Here is a 6,408-nt window from a genome sequence, read left to right on the forward strand (position 1 = left end):
TAAGTTATTTGAAAAATTTATATTTACTTAAAATTACTTGTATAAATTAATTAATTGTTTGTATTAGTAAGTTAAAAGTAATAATTTATGATTTTTTTTTGTAGTGTAACTTCTGATTGCAAGAATAAACTTTTCTTTAAAAAAAATTGTAATTAGTTAGATAAATATTATCAACTATAGTTATTCATATACAAAAACACATTAATAATATCAATATATATGAATACAATTGGAGAAAAAACAAAGTTGTATTTATATTTATAACTATAGATAAAATTGATGGATATTATTAGGGTATAATTAGGATCAATTAGATCAATTAACATTATTTAGCATATCTAAATATTTATTATAGGATATTACGTTTTTATTATTTCGATTCTCTTAGCACTTATAAATACCTTTCTATATTGTATCATTCTCAACAACCTGAATAATACATTCTTCAGATTGCTCTCTTGTTTCTAACATGGTATTAAAAACATAGGTTTTTTTTCCATGAATATTCGTTCATAGCCCCTTTGTTTTTCTCTTCTAGCAGTATTTTTTGCCCTCGTTTTTTGATATTTTCTCGAAGTTTTGGTTCGTCACCGCCGCCACCAGTGTGCTCCTCTCGTTGTCATGATTCCAACGCCTCCAGACTCGTCGCCAGCCGCCGCGAAACGCACCCTCACGTACTACCTGAAGATCGGTGTCCGCTTCAGGTTCTCCTCTCTCTAAACGCCCCCAGGATCAACGGCACTTAGCGTGCCACGTGTCGAAGCCATCAAAGCACGCAGACCCGCTTCATCCTGCGTAGAACCCGATCGGGCCTGCCTCTCTGACCCTCGTGCCACCTCCCTTTCCGCGTCAGCGCTGATTGATGCGAGGAAATTGTCGATAAAGAATTTCACAAAAATAATCGCGTTGCAAGTATTGTTCTAAACCAACAATGAATCCTCAAATCAAATTTAATTTATTTATCACAAATACAAACCCAATAAAAGTAAACCGAAGTATTCAAACCTCGGGTCGTCTCTCAAGGAATCGATAGAAGTATATTTATTATTGGTTATGATGTTCTTCTTTTTGGAGTTTTGAAATAGGAGACAAGAAATTTAAATAACGAGAAAATAAACTAATAATTAAGTAAGCTCTTAGCAAAGAAAGAGAATTAGAATTCATATCCTCATTATCATTGTCAATTGTAATGGTAATTGCCTTTTTCTTTCATTTAGTTAGCCTCTAACAATGAAGAAAAGTCAAGTGAGCGAAATTAACTTAAGTTCACAAGTTCTAATAAAAAACTAGATTTAGTGAAGTCTAAGCCAACTAGCAATTTTCAATCACCAATCAACAAAAGAGTTTTGATAACTCAAGAGTCTCTAATTGATCAATCCAAGTTAAGAATATAAAAGTCTAAATTAAAATCCACCCAAGCATTTCATCAAACACTTGAAAGGTACAAAATAAAAGCATACAAAAATAATAAGAGAATGTAAAATCTAAGACTAACCAAAGCAAAGAAATAACAATAACAAAGCAATTGAATAATAAGAACCATGAAACACAAATTGCATTAAAAAGAAAATTGAATCTAATGTGAAGATTTCATAAACTAAATTGAGAAAATAAAGAAATCAACAAGGGAAATAAATAACTAAAGTGCTAGAACAAATAAAAGTATAAGGAACCTAAATTAAAGTAAGGTAGAAATCTGAAACTTGGAAGGAACAAGACTAAAAACCCTAAAACCTAAAGAGAGGAGAAAACCTCTCTCTCTCTAGAAAACTACATCTAAAACCTAACTAATGTGAATAATGAGAAGTGAATGAATGATTGATTCCCCCACTTTGCAGCCTCTAATCTGTGTTTTCGGGCTTGGAACTGGGCCAAAAATAGTTCAGAAATCGCCCCCAGCGAGTTCTTAAGTGCAGCACGTGACGCTCTGTCCCAGTACGAATTTAGCATAATTGGAGAATGGGCATTGATGCGTACGCGTTGGTCACCCGTACGCGTGACAGCCCACCCCTCCTTTTTTTTAAATAAACTAACAAGCTACCAAAGTAATGCCAGACTTCATTAAATAAGTAAAACCACAACTTAAATCAAATAAACCCAACTAAAATTGAAAATTCAACTTATTACCAATATAAATAAAAGAGAAAAAAGGAAGAATTTACCATGGTGGGGTGTCTCCCACCTAGCACTTTTAGTTAAAGTCCTTAAGTTGGACATTTGGTGAGCTCCTTGTCATGGTGGCTTGTGCTTGAACTTATCTTGAAACTTCCACCAATGCTTGGACTTCCAATTAGGTCCAACATTTCCAAGTGAATTCACCAAGTCTTGATGGAGTTCTTCACAAGCTTTGAGCTCCCAAAGTTGATCATCTTGTATGCTGGGATCCCAAATTTTATTTTCTACACCCATCTTTAAGTTGATCATCATTGTTCCAACCGGGTGGCAAGCAATCCGAATTCTCAATGAGGTACCAAACTCTTCTCTTAGCTCTAACCAATTGATCACTAGTCCCACCCTTGCATCTAGCTCTTGAAATCTCAACCTTGATGAGTATTGATTTGCAACTCCAAACACTAAACATCTTTCTCTTACGCTTCATTCCACAAAACCTCCTAAGTTGGCCATCCGTTTCAAGCATACCATACTCAAGTGGAATAATAAAGCTAATAGAGATAAGTTTTACCCACTCAAATAAAGGAGTAGATGGCAACCGAGGTAGAGAAGTCTCCAACGATCTTGACAAAGCATATTCAACTCCCGTCCACCCTTTTCGAAGGACTTCTACCTTTTGAAAAGATTATTCACTTTCAAGCTTTTCCTCACCGGATTCATTCAACTCTTCTCCGTCACTCAAATCATAACTATGAGGTTGAGAGAGATCTACCTCAATGTTGCTTTCAGTTTCATCGGGAAAAGGCTCTTCTAACTCAAGGATTTCACTTGTGGATGCAAATTCATTGCTAGGAGGGCTTGATTCATGATCATCATCACAAAGAGAACTTGCTTCTTGATCTATTCCGTCTAATTCTTCATAGGGAATATGCCTTGGAGGTTGTGCACTAGCCTCTTCAACATCAAATTCAAGCTTCTTGGAGGAATACTCTACAACTCTAGATTTCCATGGAGGTTCAGCATCTCCTAAGTCTTCAACTACTTCCTCCTCTTCAACTATTACGGCTTCCTCCAATTGTTCCAATACAAAGTCACATTCCTCATTTTTCACCGGAGTTTCTAACTTCTCCTTCATGCTACGCTCTTTATTAGATTCTCCACATGCGGCCATGCGGGTACTTTGAGTGTTGAGGCGCAGTGAAGCTAGATTACCTACTACCTCGGTCAAGGTAGCTATGAACTCTAGTGTCGTCCTTTGCATCTCTCTTTGCTCTTGAAGAAGAAAATCAAGAGTATCATCCATTGGAGATTGGAGTGGATATGAAGGTTCATCGGTTGGGAGGAAAGGTTCATGATAAGAGAATGGTTCATCATGATAAGGATATGGCGGTTCAACACTCTCCATCTTTTCCATTTGTTGCACAACACATTCATCCATTTTGGCAATGTTAGCCATGAGAGCTTCGTGTGCTTTTCAGCTTTTCTCTCGCTCCATTTGATGGATGGTTGCTTGAAGTCGATCTATTGCTTCCTTAAAATGATCCCGTGGCTCTTGTTCCGCTTGGCTAACATAATTAGGATCATATTGCTCTTGGATTGATGGATATGGACATGGTGTATATGGAGGTGGTAGTTCTTGGGAGTAATTATGTTAGAATTGGGGAGGCTCTATGTATGGTTCATACGGCTCATAAGGTGGTTGGTATGGTGGATATGGGTTAGGATCAGAGGGAGGTGTTTGGTGGTACGGGACTTGTGAGTATGGTGATTCAAAACTATGTTGAAGAGAGGGTTCATAGGTGTATGATGGTGGTTGTTGATTGTCACAAAGAGGTCCACCATAACCATTGTCTTCGTATGCATCATGGAATGGCTCTTGCTCGTAGTACATTGGAGGATGTTGTTGCCAAGATGGTTGATCAAATTCTTGTGGCTCCTCCCATCTTTAATTGTCCCATCCTTGATGCATATTCTCATTGTAGCTTTCATTCCCTACAACATAATTGTAACCAAACTCTTAGCCAAAGGGGTGAGAATTCATAGTAACGAGAGAAAAAAAAACAAAAACTAATAAGAAATAATAAAAATAAACTCCTAAAACTAGAAACAACTAACAAAGAAACAAAAAGGCAAACATATTCACAATATTCACAATAACCAATAATAAGGCACACATTTGCGATTCCCCGGCAATGGTGCCAAAAATTGATGCAAGGAAATTGTCGGTAAAGAATTTCACAAAAATAATCGCGTTGCAAGTATAGTTCTAAACCAACAATGAATCCTCAAATCAAATTTAATTTGTTTGTCACAAATACAAACCCAATAAAAGTAAACTGAAGTATTCAAATCTCGGGTCATCTCTCAAGAAATCGCATGGAAGTGTATTTATTATTGGTTATGATGTTCTTCTTTTTGGGGTTTTGAAATAGGAGACAAGAAATTTAAATAACGAGAAAATAAACTAATAATTAAGTAAGCTCTTAGCAAAGAAAGAGAATTATAATTCCTATCCTCATTATCATTGTTAATTGTAATGGTAATTGCCTTTTGCTTTCACTTAGTTAACCTCTAACAATGAAGAAAAGTCAAGTGAGCGAAATCAACTTAAGTTCCCAAGTTCTAATCAAAGACTAGATTTAGTGAAGCCTAAGCCAACTAGCAATTTTCAATCACCAATCAACAAAAGAGTTTTGATAACTCAAGAGTCTCTAATTGATCAATCCAAGTTAAGAACATAAAAATCTAAATTAAAATCCACCCAAGTATTTCATCAAACACTTGGAAGGTACAAAATAAAAGCATAGAAAAGTAATAAGAGAATGTAAAATCTAAGACTAACCAAAGCAAAGAAATAACAATAACAAAGCAATTGAATAATAAGAACCATGAAACACAAATTGCATTAAAAAGAAAATTGAATCTAACATGAAGATTTCATAAACTAAATTGGGAAAATAAAGAAATCAACAAGGGAAATAAATAACTAAAGTGCTAGAACAAATAAAAGTAGAAGGAACCTAAATTAAAGTAAGGTAGAAATCTGAAACTTGGAAGGAACAAGACTAAAAACCTTAAAACCTAGAGAGAGGAGAGAACCTCTCTCTCTAGAAAACTACATCTAAAACCTAACTAATGTGAATAATGAGAAGTGAATGAATGATTGATTCCCCCACTCTGCAGCCTCTAATCTGTGTTTTCGGGCTTGGAACTGGGCCAAAAACAGCCCAGAAATCGCCCCTAGCGAGTTCTGTTAAGTGCAGCACGTGACGCTCTGTCCCAGCACGAATTTAGCATAATTGGAGAATGGGCGTTGACGCGTACGCGTTGGTCACCCGTACGCGTGACAGTCCCCCCTCCCCCCCTTTTTTTAAATAAACTAACAAGCTACCAAAGTAATGCCAGACTTCATTAAATAAGTAAAACCACAACTTAAATAAAATAAACCCAACTAAAATTGAAAATTCAACTTATTACCAATATAAATAAAAGAGAAAAAAAAGGAAGAATTTACCATGGTGGGGTGTCTCCCACCTAGCACTTTTAGTTAAAATCCTTAAGTTGGACATTTGGTGAGCTCCTTGTCATGGTGGCTTGTGCTTGAACTCATCTTGAAACTTCCACCAATGCTTGGACTTCCAATTAGCTCCAACATTTCCAAGTGAATTCACCAAGCCTTGATAGAGTTCTTCATAAGCTTTGAACTCCCAAAGTTGATCATCTTGTATGCCGGGATCCCAAATTTTGTTTTTACACCCATCTTTAAGTTGATCATCATTGTTCCAACCGGGTGGCAAGCAATCCGAATTCTCAATGAGGTACCAAACTCTTCTCTTAGCTCTAACCAATTGATCACTAGTCCTACCCTTGCATCTAGCTCTTGAAATCTCAACCTTGATGAGTATTGATTTGCAACTCCAACCACTAAACATCTTTCTCTTACGCTTCATTCCACAAAGCCTCCTAAGTTGGCCATCCGTTTCAAGCATACCATACTCAAGTGGGACAATAAAGCTAATAGAGATAAGTTTTACCCACTCAAATAAAGGAGTAGATGGCAACCGAGGTAGAGAAGTCTCCAACGATCTTGACAAAGCATATTCAACTCCCATCCACCCTTTTTGAAGGACTTCCACCTTTTGAAAAGATTCTTCACTTTCAAGCTTTAACTCACCGGATTCATCCAACTCTTCTCCGTCACTCAAATCATAACTATGAGCTTGAGAGAGATCTACCTCAATGTTGCTTTCAATTTCATCGGGAAAAGACTCTTCTAACTCAAGGATTTCACTTGTG

This window comes from Arachis ipaensis, chromosome B08, assembly GCF_000816755.2.
Source record: "Arachis ipaensis cultivar K30076 chromosome B08, Araip1.1, whole genome shotgun sequence".
NCBI lineage: Eukaryota > Viridiplantae > Streptophyta > Magnoliopsida > Fabales > Fabaceae > Arachis > Arachis ipaensis.